This window comes from Neltuma alba, unplaced genomic scaffold, assembly GCF_004799145.2.
Source record: "Neltuma alba isolate B1F8T4 unplaced genomic scaffold, ASM479914v2 tig00012369_pilon, whole genome shotgun sequence".
NCBI classification, from domain to species: domain Eukaryota; kingdom Viridiplantae; phylum Streptophyta; class Magnoliopsida; order Fabales; family Fabaceae; genus Neltuma; species Neltuma alba.
Genome location: NW_021636871.1, coordinates 51,189 through 67,635, shown reverse-complemented (window position 1 = coordinate 67,635; position 16,447 = coordinate 51,189).

Sequence of the window (16,447 nt, the reverse complement as noted above, 5' to 3'; positions counted from 1 at the left end):
AAGTTATGTTTGCAAGTTTATGTTATGTTTTGCCTTGGCAATATGTTATGGAAGCATGAAATGCTTTAGCTTACTTTCCATGGCATTCATGTGTTAATGTTATAACATGTCATGCATGTGCATTATGTCTTGCATGCTTATGGGTAGTGTTTGCTACTGAGATTCTCCCGAATCTCACCCCTCCCTAACCAACCATTTAGGTCAGTCAATGATGGGCAATAATGGCATGAGAAGCAAGGAGAAGTAAGCGGAGAATTATTCTTGTTAATGGATGAGACTGTTGATATATGTATAATTCTACTATTTTGTGAACTATGTTATGGATGCCAATGATACCATGTATTTAATTATAATATTTATGGCATAAATGAAAGTGTATGAGCATGAACGGGAAAGAGTAAGGCCATGTTATGTATGCCAAAGAAATAAAAAGAATTAAAAGAGAGTTAAGGGATAAAACGTAAGTCCTGGAGCAGTGATTTGTAGCTCAGTTTGACCTATCAAACGAGTGAGTTAGGTCATAAGATTTGGCAAGCAAAGAGATCTGATGTTTCTATTTAAAATGAGGGGTAGTTTGCCTGATTCCGATAACCGAGCAGAAAGTTATGCCTTTCCAAAGTTAGGCAAAAATACAGTAAAATCCGAAAATGACCAAATGAACAGTAAATTTTTCAAAGGAAATTGAGCTCGAATTTAAGGCAATCAGTTCAGAAACTATTTTTCCTCAAAATTTTATCCAAAGAGCTTTCTGTAGAACTTGGAATCACTCAATTTCAATTTTTCTACAATTAGTTATGAATTTTCGAAGTTTGTCACATTTTAAGGTGACAATGAATAGTAACCCGTAAATGAAAATTTTCAAACTTGATTTTTCATCAATTGTAGCCTTCAAAAGTGATTCCAAATGCTTCCGCAAGGAAAGTTAATTGGTATAAACATAAGGTGTTACATTTTTGGTATCAGAGCAAATGGTTCTGGCAACCAGAACAAATTTTAAATTTAAAATTTTTATGCTCTGAATTTGAGGAAAATAATTTACACTGTTCATTAATAAATTTATTTGGTCATTTGGATTACAGAAAGCTTAGGTGTTTTCTCCGAAAGAAATAGACATAGAAGAGAAGTAAGGAATGATAGAGAGTAACCTGAGAAATAGGTAGTCGTTGCTAAGAGACTCCCCCTCAGGAGAGGAATGGTTGAGCTGAAAGAGCTTGACCAAGGAATGAGTTAAAGTTGAAAGACGTCTCCAGAGGGTAATGGCTAAGATTATGGTAAGCCAGTAAAGAATAGGAGTCTAGACCCAAATAAGGAAGCAGGGTGACAACCTAGCCTCGGGTGATTGGTTAAAGGTGCCTGACTGGAATGTCACACAACGGAGGTGTTTTAATGGTCAATGCCTGTTGTGTAATATGGTCAGTTTATGATTAGCATATGACCATAGAAATGAATGGTTAAGGGTACAGTAAGCCAGTCAAAGGTATAAGTCAATGCCCTAGTAAGGGAACTGAATGTCAACCTGTACCTTAAGTAATCGATGTGACCTCGATAGAGGCAAGGTAACAGGATGAGATGTTTGAGGTTTGTTCAAATCCCTGAATAGAGGTAGAAATCCCTAAGGGATAGTGAACCAAGAGGGACAGAGATTAGATGATAATGAATGAAGGGTCAATGATGACCTAGGTGCCAGACCTAGATACCACACAGCAAAGTGATTAAATATTCACTGTGTAATGTGATGAGAATATGGTGATCAATACCTGACCATAAGAATAATTGGTCAAGAGGTAAAGAAAGTTAGAAAGAGTAAAGTGAGGCAAGATCCCTCTTGAGGATAGAGATGAAAGGAAATGAATAAAAACATGATAGTGGATGGTTGCATTGGGAACTAATGAACAGAGAGAGATAAGCAAGTTCCTAGTAATACCTAGAGCTCGATGATGCTTAGATACATGATAATGTTAGGGACTAAACAATATTCTTTTATGTCCCTAAGTCATCTGAGAGCGTGCAACCATGGTACATAGGCCATTAAGGAATCTAAGAGATGAGATTCCTATAGATAGATGCCATTGCCTACATGATTGAATAATCTAGTGGAGAGGCTCCCTTTAATGGGGATATGGTATTCAAGGAGTGTACCCTAGAAGAGATTGTATATAAGCGAAGTCTTGACCATGAAGTACCTCTCTAAGATTGGGAAGTGGTTCTCCAGATCAGAGTGACGCTGCTCTAGTAAGAGTAAGCTATCCTCTGAAGGAATGAAACAGAAAGCAAGTGGTTGAGTTGATGATGCTTCAATTAAAGCAATTTGTCCTCCCACAAGAAAAGTAGAAGCAGCCGAGGCAAGGCACAGGACGAACCTTACCCAGAGAGAGAGAGAGTGAAACTGGTTAAGACAATAGAAGCGTGATATGCAAACAGATGCTCTTTGAGCTTAACAGGGTACTACAAGATACTGAAGGATAATGAGAATGTGATGATATAAGTCCTCTCCCGAAGCTGTCCAAATTATAAGAGACAGCAAGGACTGTAGAGTCCTAAGACAAGACAGGCTGGCATTGATACAATGGCAAGTTAATGAGCCCTAGAGATGAGCCAGTGCCTAGGAATTCGAAAGGCACAAAGAAAGGAAAGTGACCTAAGGAAGCTAAAACTAAGGGCTAAAGAAATATGGAAAGGCTAAGAATTCCAAGAGTTGACAGAAAGGATTGAGTAAGGCCTAAGAAGACAATACTGATATCTGTGATCAGTCTTGGGGAATAATCAGTCAAGTTACTAGCTGAGTGGAGGTGACTTATTTTATTACTCAACTCTATGGTCTAGAGTCTCCTAGAGATCCTAAGATGGTTCAGATTGATGATAGTATTCTAGGGTCATGATGGATCCTGAAAAGGCTTATGGTAGAGCGCAGTAGCTCCCAAGGTCGTGAAAGACCAAGCCTAAGAGAAAGTGTCTGAGCCATAAGGGTAAGAGTACAGTACCTCTTTGGGAAGACGATGACCAGAGATGAGTTTAAGATAGTGAAATCTCCTTCAGCGGTGGACTAATATAGAGAGAGTACCCTTGACTTGTTCCAGACACCTTTATTGTTGAGACTGAGCTCAATTCTGTTCTAGTTAATGAATGAAAGAAAGGAGATATGCCCTTAAAGTAAAGAGGAATGGCAAGGTATACAGCAAAGAATAGATAAAGGTTGTATTAAGAGAACCCAAAATGCCATGGTGTAGTAAAATACCATGAAGACAGGCACACTGTCATGGTATTATTATGAAAGAATGAGCCTAAAGGAGAGGAAGAAGGTGAGCAGTGGTGACAAAATGCTTAAAAGCAAAGGCCATGCTCATGTAAATGACAGAAAAGTATAGAACGACAAGTTATGTAAGTATGGAACCATGGTTGAAACCTGGAAATGAGTATAATGAAAAGTTGAAGAGGTCAAAATTAGTATAAGTGGGGATATTCTCCTTAGTTAACCTCTCATTAAGGGTAAGAATAGAGGTTTGACTCGGAATTTCGAGGACGAAATTCTTTTGAGAGGGGGAGAATTGTAACATCCTGATTTTTAGGCCTAGAAGTATCAGAAATAGCCTGAATGAGATAGGCTACCAGACCCCTTTTAGTAGAGGTCTTAAAGATGAGAAAGAAGTTAAAGCAGTTTTAGGGACTAAACTGCAAAGTGAATGTTTTAAGGGGCTAAAGGGTAATCAAAGTTAGAGGCTCCAGTAAAGTCTCAAAGGCCCAGAAAGAGAAGAAAGAGAAAGAGCTAGATACAGACCAAAGGTTAAGTTAGAAGCCTCAAAGAGATTGTTTTATGAGGTTGAGCCTAAGCAGGGGTAAAACCGTAAATTCAGAAAGTTACGGCCATCAGGGGTAAAAATGGAAAGTACTTAGAAAATTCTAAGAAAATCCCAGAAAATAGGAAATAATATTCTAAGACTCTTTTGTGAAGAGAGATGATGAAAATACCCCTGAGGTAACTTAAAAGGAATTTACAAGTTTATGGCTCAATTTAAGATGTAGAGGTAGATTTAATTGTTTGAGTCATAAGGAAACCTCAGAAAATTATGGTAAAATGGGGATGTATGATCTAAGAGACTGTAGAAAATTATAAAATTAGTCTCATCCCTAGAAGACAAGCAAAATGGCTTTAAGAATACTTAAAAGCCAGTTGTGCCCAAAAAAGGCATTTTAAAGAATGATTTTTAAGTGGGGCTATAGGTTGAGTTATGACCTGAGAAAATTCACAGATTTTCTCTAGAATATGAGGAATTTTATGATATTTTTGGATGAATTTTTGGAGCTCTGGACTGAATAAAATGCTCCAGTCAAATATTAAATAATTTTGTCCCCTAAATAGGAGACAAAACCAAAGAAAATATCTAAAAGCCATCATGACGATGCTGAGTCAGCATGCTGAGTCATCAAGCGTAATCATGACACCGACGAGTCATCATGCTGAGTCATCAAGCGTAATCATGACACCTACGAGTCATCATGCTGAGTCACCAGAAGATATTTATGGACAGCATAAAAATCAGAACGCAGTATGGGAATATTTTAGACAATCTTTTGTCTACCCATTATAGCGAAATCTCTACTGCATGACTCAGTAAGGTTAAGTAGCCTGTCAGTAGAGCTAATTATTTTCATCTATGCTCCTCTAAGGTGGCACCATATATGTACTTAATTAAGATGAGAAAATAGTGTCAGAACATGTCCTGGTGGTACAGGGTAAGTCAGGACCCGAAAAGTATCTGATATGGTGCAAGATTGGCTTGATAGGTGGAGAAATAATTAAGGAGATATTTTTGCACGAATTTCCATTTATTTCTCCCTATTTTAATGCCATAAATGAGATGAAAGACATAAAAGTGACAAGTGTACGGTTAGGATGAAAAAGAAAAATTACGTGTACGCTAGATGGAAGACACGTGTACGGTCGGATGCAAGGCACGTGTGCGGTCGGATTAAGACATGTGGCTTGATGATGTAAGCATGATGTCATCATGATGAGGTAAGCATGATGTCATAGGACACTTGTCACCGTAAGATCAAAAGAGAAAATGGACAGTCCCAGATCGAGCCACGTATTTTTAAGATCAACGGTCCAGATTCGGTCTGTTTTTCTTTCTATAAATACCCCCTCCCCTCCCTACCATTTCGTCCAAGCATAAGGAATCCATGGGGAAGCTCTTGCAAAATGGTCTAGAGAGAGAAAGAAGAGGGAGAAAGAAAGGCCAAAGTGGTTCCAAGCCAGATCAAACTCTAAAACACGGTAGGTGGTGGTTATAGCACCTGATTTTATGCCTATTTCGGATTAGTTACTGTGCGTATCTGATTCTGAAATTTTTCATGCTTAAAGTACACTCTGTGAGCTTTAATCCATAGGTAGAACACTTCATTTGGATATGTGTACGATTTATGGTGATTTTTCAAAGTTAGGGTTTGAAATCTGGAAACAGTGTTGAACTTTTTGGAAGAGTTTCGAGTTCCGTACAGTTCCGGTACTGTTCGGCGTAGAACTGGTTCCTGAAACTATTTTTCATTTAAATTTAACTTAAGGATCTTTCAGTGAGACTTGGAAGCACTCAATTTGGAGTTTTTCTAGAATTATTATGAATTTTCAAAGTTGAGCAAAAATTCTGGAAATTCTGCGTGAAACAGTACCCAGAAGCAAAATTTCCAGATTGGTATTCTTGAATCTAAGGCCATCTAAAGTGGTCTAATTGACAAGAAATGGATCTTAAGGATGGGAAATGATAAGGTTTATGTTAGAAAAGTTGGAAAAAACCCCTAAGACTAAGAGAAAGGGTTGAGGTTCAAGAAAGCTAGTCTTGAACTTTATGTAATCTAGTGGTCCTAATGGTTTGTATGATCAATGTGACTATGTTTAGGACCTTTGGAACATCCAAGAGGATGTTTGGTGATGTTGACGGAATGTCCACATGGTTGGAAAGACAAGGAAACCAAAGGAAAAGCAAGGGGAAAGCCATGTTACAAGGTAGTGAACTTACCTATACTGTGTGCTTGATATGTATGCTTGCATGATGTGATTGTGTTGCCATGATGTGACTAAGCTATGATGAAATGTTTGCAAAGTTATGTTTGCAAGTTTATGTTATGTTTTGCCTTGGCAATATGTTATGGAAGCATGAAATGCTTTAGCTTACTTTCCATGGCATTCATGTGTTAATGTATAACATGTCATGCATTGCATTATGTCTTGCATGCTTATGGGTAGTGTTTGCTACTGAGATTCTCCCGAATCTCACCCCTCCCTAACCAACCATTTAGGTCAGTCAATGATGGGCAATAATGGCATGAGAAGCAAGGAGAAGTAAGCGGAGAATTATTCTTGTTAATGGATGAGACTGTTGATATATGTATAATTCTACTATTTGTGAACTATGTTATGGATGCCAATGATACCATGTATTTAATTATAATATTTATGGCATAAATGAAAGTGTATGAGCATGAACGGGAAAGAGTAAGGCCATGTTATGTATGCCAAAGAAATAAAAAGAATTAAAGAGATGTTAAGGGATAAAACGTAAGTCCTGGAGCAGTGAATTTGTAGCTCAGTTTGACCTATCAAACGAGTGAGTTAGGGCATAAGATTTGGCAAGCAAAGAGATCTGATGTTTCTATTTAAAATGAGGGGTAGTTTCCTGATTCCGATAACCGAGCAGAAAGTTATGCCTTTCCAAAGTTAGGCAAAAATACAGTAAATCCGAAAATGACCAAATGAACAGTAAATTTTTCAAAGGAAATTGAGCTCGAATTTTAGGCATCAGTTCAGAAACTATTTTTCCTCAAAATTTTATCAAAGAGCTTCTGTAGAACTTGGAATCACTCAATTTCAATTTTTCTACAATTAGTTATGAATTTTCGAAGTTTGTCACATTTTAAGGTGACAATGAATAGCAACCCGTAAATGAAAATTTTCAAACTTGATTTTTCATCAATTGTAGCCTTCAAAAGTGATTCCAAATGCTTCCGCAAGGAAAGTTAATTGGTATAAACATAAGGTGTTACATAGGTTGTTCAGTTGGAAATGGACGAACATTTGGTGTTAATTCCTGTTTTTTTGGTGCAAATTCCCTAATTTTGTTGTTAACCGTACATCTAATGAAAGTAAACAAGTAGTGATAATGAATCCATCAAAACAGTCTTCATTAACATCGTTTGTATGCACAACATTTTAGTCCGCATAAAGTGTTCACAACAACAATTACAGTGCTTATCAGCAAAAACTACAAGGTAGGAATTTGATCAGTCATCGCTTTCTCTTGCGTTGTCTGTTAATGTCGTCAAGGTGTTTGGTAACAGCATCTGACTTGATGTTTCTTTGATGCGTCACGAGCCACCACAATAGCTCACACCGTATAGATGTGTATTGATCCTATGGGACAACAACAACTGTTCTCAGTAAGTTGACACAAATGCATGATGTCATTAATATATAATTCAACACCTACCGCTGTATAATAAGGCATGGTGAAGAGAACTCCATCCTTCTCTTGTGGGTTGGGCCACTCTCTTAGATATGTGATGACATGAACCCCACAATCATCACTGAAAAAATGAACACATCACTATGCTGGCTTATGTATGTCGATTATAATTTATGACAAATAACTTTCAGTGAACAAAAGACTCACGTATTGTCTTGAACATGAACCGTGGGATACAAGATGTCATTGTTTGAATCTGGGTTGGCCAACCCCTCCAGCTCAGGCTTCACTCTCCTTAGTATTTCAATGAAGTGTGCCCTCTACACAATTACAGATGATTATCACACAGGGGATACTATGGTTGTCCAACACAAAAGTAGCAGAATAATTACACCACTTACAAAAGTTTGTGCCATCATTTGCTGCCCCTTTAATGCTGGATCAGACTTATTCTTCTTCTTTTGGTGCTTCATTGTATCCTCACCACCACGCAGAGAGTCCAGCACATAAAACTTTAGTGTGCTCGGTTCAAACACAAAGCAAAACCAATGCAGTGCAAACACAACAGGTGCAAATATGTATTCACATTCAGCCAAATTGTATCCCACGTGTTGGGGAAGTAGTTCTTTCAGGTGTTTGTCCACTTGCCATGCTGTGTGTTGCTGCACCATCCTTGCCTATCACAACAGCAAATTGCACAGCAATGCAAATTGTCAGTGAAGAAACTGTATCGATAACTTTATTGCACAACTTAAAGCATTGATCCATTAACAGGGGATAGCACTAACCGTGAAATCTGCATCAAATATGTGTCTTTTAACCGCAGAGGCACTCTCATGTTGGTCAGCGTTCAAGGTGTGGGCAATCAGAGTCATGATCTGTAGAATAAAGGAGCAGGAAAATTAAATTAAAATTGTGGCACATTCCATATATGGCCACTTTGATGTAACTTGAATAGGTGCACGTACCCTATTGCTTATCCACCTTCTGGGACCCAGTGCTTGTAGGTCTGATCGTGTTGCCAAATGCCCAAACATATCTACCATGACCCTACAACAAATATGAAAGTGAAAATAAGTAGTCAGTGTTGCATAGTAGTATTATTCACAGGCTGTCTTTTCCATAATAACTGACTATACTTACTCTTGAGCCTCATCTGGTTGACACCACTCAGTACACACAGTATAAAATGCATCCCTGTCACTCATTTTCACCTTTCTGCCATAAGTAGACATGTAAGGAGATTTAACTGCTGGGACTTTACGTCTACTTGACCTCCTTGTGGGTAGCTGCACTGCTTTGCCCACCATTTTCCCTTCTTCCGTTTGAGCTGCCTGTTCATCTTCAGTATCCTTATCTGCAGCTTCATCTTCTCTCATATTGTCATTCTCGTCTTCATCTTCCTCTTCTTCTTCTTCTTCTTCTTCTTCTTGCTGTTCATCATCATGCAATTTGTCACCACTTTCATGTGTTTCTCCGCTCTCTGCAGTCATAACTTCATCATGTTGTGGCCACTCATTTTCATCCTCCTCAGTGTGGTGTTCTTTTCCTTCTTCTTCATTGCCTCCCCGGTTAAGAAGTTTATTTTCCAGCTTAACTAATTCATCACAAACTAAGTTTTGAATCTTGGTCATCTCATTGTTCAATGTGGTGTTGAAATTGAGCCAAAACTCCTTAATGTCCTGCACATTGTAAATGTATGTCATCAAACAGATATTAAGTCTCACCAACAGACATTATCACATTAGTATTACTCACCGGATGATGGAAACTTGTACTGCTCCCCGGTTGTGTTGACTCATTCACTTCAGCAGCGGGTGGACTGTAGAAAATGCCATGTCGACTCTCCTTTTCCGCATCAATTCTCCTCTTCACAGCCTTATCATCCCAATGTCTGACGGCGTCTTTGTCTTTTGGTTCACCTCCCTGTAGAGGGAACCTTTGCAGGAAGTGCAACTGCAGAGAAAGAAAAAATATGACTCAAAAATCAAATTACATAATACATCAACAGTTTAATGTTCAAAGCATATCCAACAAGGCATATTTTGTAAGGAAATATGCAAGTACCAATAAAAAGTAGATGCACCCTCCGACGACTCTGGCACTCTCGGTCTGTCCTTCCTTACTGCTCCTATTGTACCGTTTAATTTCCTCACTGAGCTCGTCAAGCACAAAGGAAGCCCAGTCAAATTTTTTCCAGTTATTTTCTGTGCAGGCCATTACTTTTAGCACCTTGTCACTCACACTTGCACTTCCCGTGGGACAAAGAAGAGTGCCCACTGTGAAAAGAACAAAATAGAATTCAAAGTTTCCATCTTCTTCATCACTCTTTATCTTCTCCGCAATTTGAGAATATGTCAGTGGAGTATAGTCCTTCTTCAGCTCATTTACTTCATCCTTGAAGCCATCCAACTTCACTTTGGAGCCCTTATCTGGTAACCCAAGAACCCTCCTAACATCTGTACACGTGACCTTCTTTGTCTTCCCCCTTATGGTAATTTGTTTACTTGGGGGGTCATATGCATGAATCAACTCCAGACATAAATCTCTGGGCAGCTTATTCAAAGTAATACCAAGAAGATGACCAAACCCCATTTCTTCTACCTTGCGCTTTAAATTTTCTTTGCCATTTATAAACTTTGCCACTTCCTTGAATTTTGTGGGGGAGCACCGAGTAGAAAATGGGGACACATATTTCTCCTTCTTCTTCTTCTCCTCTATCAGCTGTTCCTCCTTCTTCCTGTACGGCTCCCTGTCAGCATCACTCATCTCCCTCCAAATTGCTGAAGCCGCATCTGTGATTGCTCCCATATTTCCATGCATCTCCTGCTTCTTTTGCTCCCAATATTCTCCCTTGAATACTTTCCAGCCGGTAACTTGTGCGTCCTTTTTTCCCATCTTCTTCCTGTATCCAATAATCACAAAGTCATTAGTTAGTACATTAAACAGCAACATTCATACCATCCAACATTTCTTGTAACATAAACCCGGAAATTATATACACACTAATTATTATTGTTAAATCCTTAACTTGTCATACGACAGGACATCAAATTGTTACATGCAGGTTAACTGGATAATGACACCATTCTTCGTGTAAATTAGCTAACATTCATTGTCAGGCCACAAAAGATCAGATTCCAACTAACATTAAATTATGCAACAGAGGTGGTTAATTAACTACTTTTTCATGTCAATTCCCTAACTTTCACACTCCAACACAGATCAAACAATTACACCGGCGAACAGTCAAAATTCTGCTAATTGCTCATGTCAATTGCCTAATTTTCCCTGTGAGGCCGCTGCAAACCACATTCCCACAAACATGCAATTATGCAGCAGAGGTGGTTAATTAACTAATTTTCGAGGTAAATTTCCTAACTTTCTCAGTCCACCACGCATTAAACAGTTACACATAAGCTAAGTGGAAATCCAGCTCACTCGTGGTGTCAATTGCCTAATTTTCCCTGTCAGGCAACTGCACACCAAATTCCCACAAACTTAGTGGGTAATTTACTGATTCTCCATGTAAATTTCCTAACTTGACAGATTCAACAAAAATATGAAACCGTCAGACAGGAGCTACGCGGATAATCCCCTAAATCCTCGTGTCAATTGACTAATTTCTCCTGTGAGGCCCGCTACGGATCACATGCCAACAAACATGAAATTTTGAATTGCCAGTTGTTACTTTACTGATTTTTCATGTAAATTCCCTAACTTCCAGAGTCCACCACACATCAACCACTTAAACAGAAGCTAAGTGCAAATTCACCTAATTGCTCGTCTCAATCACCTAATTTTCCCTGTGAGGCCGCTGCAAACGACATTCCCACAAACATGCAATTATGCAGTAAAGGTGGTTAATTAACTAATTTTCGAGGTAAATTTCCTAACTTTCTCAGTCCACCACGCATCAAACAGTTACACATAAGCTAAGTGGAAATCCAGCTCACTCGTGGTGTCAATTGCCTAATTTTCCCTGTCAGGCAACTGCACACCAAATTCCCACAAACTTAGTGGGTAATTTACTGATTCTCCATGTAAATTTCCTAACTTGACAGATTCCCGAAAACATGAAAACTGTTTGACATAAGCTAACTGGATAAACCCCTAATTCCTCGTGTCAATTTCCTAATTTTCCTTGTGAGGCCACTACAAATCAGATTCCAACAAACATAGCTGGTAATTTACTGATTCTTCGTGTAAATTGCCTAAGTTGACAGATATATGCACACATGAGGTTGTCACATGCAACTGGTTAGTCAACTAATTCTTCACGTCAATTGACTAACTCCCATTGTTAGCCCACAAAATCTCACATTCCAACAATCAACGGGATAAACCAAACAAAACAAACTCATTTACCTAATCCATACGACAACATTTGCCCCTCCCAATTCTTTTCCTTATTCCTGCAAAATGCCTACAAACACTATAGCAATGCAGTTAACTACCAACACTAATTTTTCCCTAAATAATTAATAACTTTCTTACTTAGCCCCCACACAAACTCTTCATGCTACACTCACAAGCGTTTGCTCACTAAATTAGGAGCATTTGCTAAAGGGCAGTCAGGGAAATGGCCAAACACTATGTGACACATTGGTAATCATTCCTGGGTTAGAACCTAAATGTCATTACCAAACACACCCACCTTTCAGTGGGTCATTCCTCCTTAACCTACCATGAAAACAAAATCCAAGTCTACTGCATTTAACGGGGACCGCGAAGCTTACCAAATGGAAATCAGTGACTTCTTCTCGCCCTGCTTCTTCCTTCTTTGTCGATAGCCTTGCAAGTTTCCTCCTTTGTCGGCCTCTTCTTATTCTCCTTCCGCTTCTAGTGATTACCACGAACCCGCAGATTGAAGCTGATGGAATTTTTGGGGGCCACGTCGAACACTTTTCGCAGATTGCGAGAGCCAGGAATCTTCCCACAGAGGTAGCACGTTCGCAATCGGGAGAGGGCAGATTTTTCGTAGAGTGGTAGCACGTTTGCAGACCGAGAGACGCAGCAGTTTTCCCAGAGTGGTTGCACGTTCGCAGAGCGGGAGAGGGAACACTTTTCGCACACGAGTTACGTTCGCATATAGAGAGAGAGCGGGAAGACTTTTGACCGTCGCTTTTTCGCCTTATTTTCAAATTTCAGCGGAAGTAAAATGAGGGGCAGTGGCGTCATTTCACTTGTGGAATTAATATCAGATTGGCCCCTTGGTCCTGCAGTGAGATTTCATAATGTTTTCTGGGCTCTTTGAGATTATTTGTCTTCTGCGGTCCTAAAGTGAAATTTTCCCTAAAAAATAAGTATGATTAGCTAGATTTATCAATTATTCTTGGCTTAAGAGATCAATCTAAGATATCCCACTTTGACACTATGGATTTATTGTTGTCCAAAAGACATAAAATTCTTCAACGACCAAGGACGAAACCCTAATCATACATATGACGGGGAAAAAAAGACATGAACATCTCTGGTGTCATACAACAAACAAGTCACTTTCTTCTCATTTGCTCTTCAATGTCTTTAAAAGCATCCAAATAGAGGAAGAAGAAAGCAAATTTTAAACCAAAACTAACCCTAGCCCAAACTTATAGTCGATCTAGAGAGACTTTTGTGTTTGAAAATTAACATTTTGTGGCCGGCAAAAAGGATGAGTGAAATAGAGTATCGTCTTTGAGAGGAGCCAAGCACTCATCGGAAATCTCGAACTGAGAAGGGTTAAGAACGAAGCAGGATTGTCAAGGACAGTCACGTTGGTGATGTTCACGGCACTCATTGCTCCAAATCAGACAGAGAAGAGCATGCCAGAAAGGATTAATAAGTTTCAAAAAACCCTATCAAAACCTAGACTGCTTCGATGAGCAAAGATCATCACAAAGGAAATCCAGGAACTGGAGACGAGAGCTGAGAGAAGGAAATGGAGAGAATCGAAGATTGAGCTTCTTCTTTGAGATTGGGGAAACAGAGAACTTGAATGGTGAGTTTCAGAGAAATGAAGCATTGGGTCTTTACCGGATGGTGACCGGAGATTGACGGTCACAGCATCTGGCGGGAAGTTTAAATAGTTTAGATGTTATATACTACTTCCAGTCCTAATTATAAAAGCCAATTGACTAATTTGAAAAGATTAAAGAAGTAAGTTGAGTTAGTTATTTGTCCTAAATAGGTGTTGTCTTTCCTAAAATCTCCTTGTTAATCAAGTGTATTGACTAGAACTATCATTATTAGAAGGGCTACTTTGGAAAAAAAAATGTATAAATATGAGAAACAAAGTGGATTAGGGTCTTATATTTAGGACCAAAATAAAAGTCAAACAGGGTCTTATATTAAGGACCGGAAGTAGTATTTCTTACAATTGAAATTTTTTAATTCATAATATAACATTCTTCTTTTTACTTTGTTTCATGTTTTATTTTAAAATTTTAATATAAATATTATTTTGGAGCTCAGCTATTTTGTTATTTTAAATTGGTTCTACTAATTTAAATATAAAGTATTTTAAAATAGTCCCTTAAAATTAGCTCATCAAAATTATCTTAGAGAGAAACTAAAATTTGAAGAAAAAAAAAATCTTAGAAAAAATGACATTTAAAAACCTTAGAAGTTATGAAATTCCGATTTAGGTTCTTGAAATCACATTATACCTAGAAGAAACCCAAACTTAAATAGGAATTATGAAATATTATTGGGAAAAAGATCAAATTAACCTCCTACCACTTAAAAGCAAATAAGCAATAAAGATGGCAGAGAGAATGAATTTGGCCCAAGCTGAAAACGAAGGGAGATAAAGAGCGAGAGAGAAGTGTTTGATTTGGATTAATGTTGCAAACAAATTCTTTTACTCTTCCGATCCTTAATATAAGACCTATCTAACTAATTTGATTAGATTGAGGAAGTTAGATAAGTTAATTAATTATAAGAAATATAATATGCTTTTTCTAAAATATCATAATCATCTCTCTTTTACTTGATTATGATTGAGGGAGTATTCATAAAAGTAATTTAGAAAAAATTAATAAATAATATAAGATCAAAATCAACTCAATCATGAGGTTCTATATTAAGAACCAGAGGAGTATTTTTTTTTTCCCCCTGGTGAAATGTTGAAGGTGAATGCTCAGTAGTCCTAGTTAGGTAATTAGAAGAGTATCGCAGGCATTCATGTCTCTTTACAGCACCATAGCTCTACAGAGAGATAGGTATTGGAGCTGCTACTAGTAAGATTGGTGTAGATGTGGCCTCAATGGGTGTCATGAGAATTGAGCTGGTTACAAAGTTCACTGTTCCGCTTGTTATGGTTGGAGTTCTTGGGTGTTTATAGCCAAATAACAGGAACAGTGGAGATTTGTAACCAGCTCAATTCTCATGACACCCATTGAGGCCACGCCTACACCACTCTTTGCTGTATCAGCAGCATCTCCAAACCTATTTCTCTTTGTACGACTATGGTGCCACGGACATATTAGAAGTGGATGCTGTGATACTCTTCTAAAATTCACCTTCAACATTTCACTAGAACGAAAGAAGAAAAAAAGAATTTGCTTGCAGCGTTAATCCAAGTCAAATACTTCTCTCTCGCTCTTCACCTTCCTTCTCTTTCAGCTCGCGCCAAATTCATTCTCTGCCATCTTTATTGCTTGTAAGTAATACAAGGTCAATTTGGTCTTTTTCTCCAACATTTCATAATTCCTATTTAGTTTAGTTCTCTTCCAGGTATTATGTGATTTCACGAACTCAAATCAGAATTTGATAATTTCCAGGGTCTTTGAATGTTATTTTCCGTTAAACTTATGTAATAGTATGAAGCTAAAACAATATTACATATATTATTTATAACTTTTAGATAATATAATTTTCAATAGCCAAAAAAAAATGATGTAACTTTTATATTTTACATTCAATAGGGACCTTTGTTTCAATGGGTGTGAGAGCAACTATCCCCACAATTAGCAATTTTATTTTCTTAACTACTATGTGCAACAATCGCTTCAGTATTATTAATGTCAACCAAGTTGTTATTTGATAACTCCATAAATTGTACGTATAATTTTATTTTCTTAAAATTTTTTATTGTAACGTCCTAAATTTTCCTTTCTAACCTTAGTTAATCTCAGGAATTATTTTTTAAGATTTTTAGGGTGAGATTAAGACCTAAGAATGATCACAAGCATGGTTTGAGGGTTCAAAATGCGAGGAAAAGAAAATTATAGTACTCCTTGAATCCTAAATGTAAAATCTATTTTATAGTGTAAATTGTACTACAAAATGATATTATAGTTAGGATCGAAGAGAGTAATAAAAATTTAGAAAAAAAAATCATGTGCTATGCCATAAAACAGTGTTAGGGCTTGATAGAATTAAGTTTGGACAAAACAACCTACTTCTTCTCAAGTTAAAAAAGTTGGGGCTAGTCATGCGCAACATGACAAACAAAGTTTGAATTCATACTAGGATAAATGTTCACATTAAGTGCCTGGAAAATATTACAACCACATCAGATTTAATGTTAAATATTATAATTTTCCCTATATTAAATATTAATAATAATTGACTATTTTATGGGAAAATTAGTTACCATTTTACAAAATAAAGTTACATTAAACTCAGATTAAGTTGGGAATCCACCATGGGTCTTCCCTTCCTTATGCGGGATGGGTTTAAAATTATCCATATAAAAAAAAAAAAAAAGGGAATTTGCCATTATTGATGATTGAAGTTGTGTTTGGGATCACATTTGAAGACCCAAACATGCATTCAGCTTTTGCTTTAAATAAATTTCCATTAGATTTGGATTAATTTGGAAATTTATTAATGATGATTAAGGCTATGTTTGGGATCATATTTGGCGGCTCAAACATGCATCCCACACAATAGTAGTTGAATTTAGCAACAGAGACTAGTATCTTACAATGTAGCAAATTAAAATTCAAACCTCTACAAAAAGAAACATCCACATTTAGTGTTCAACAGTATAATAAGTATGACTG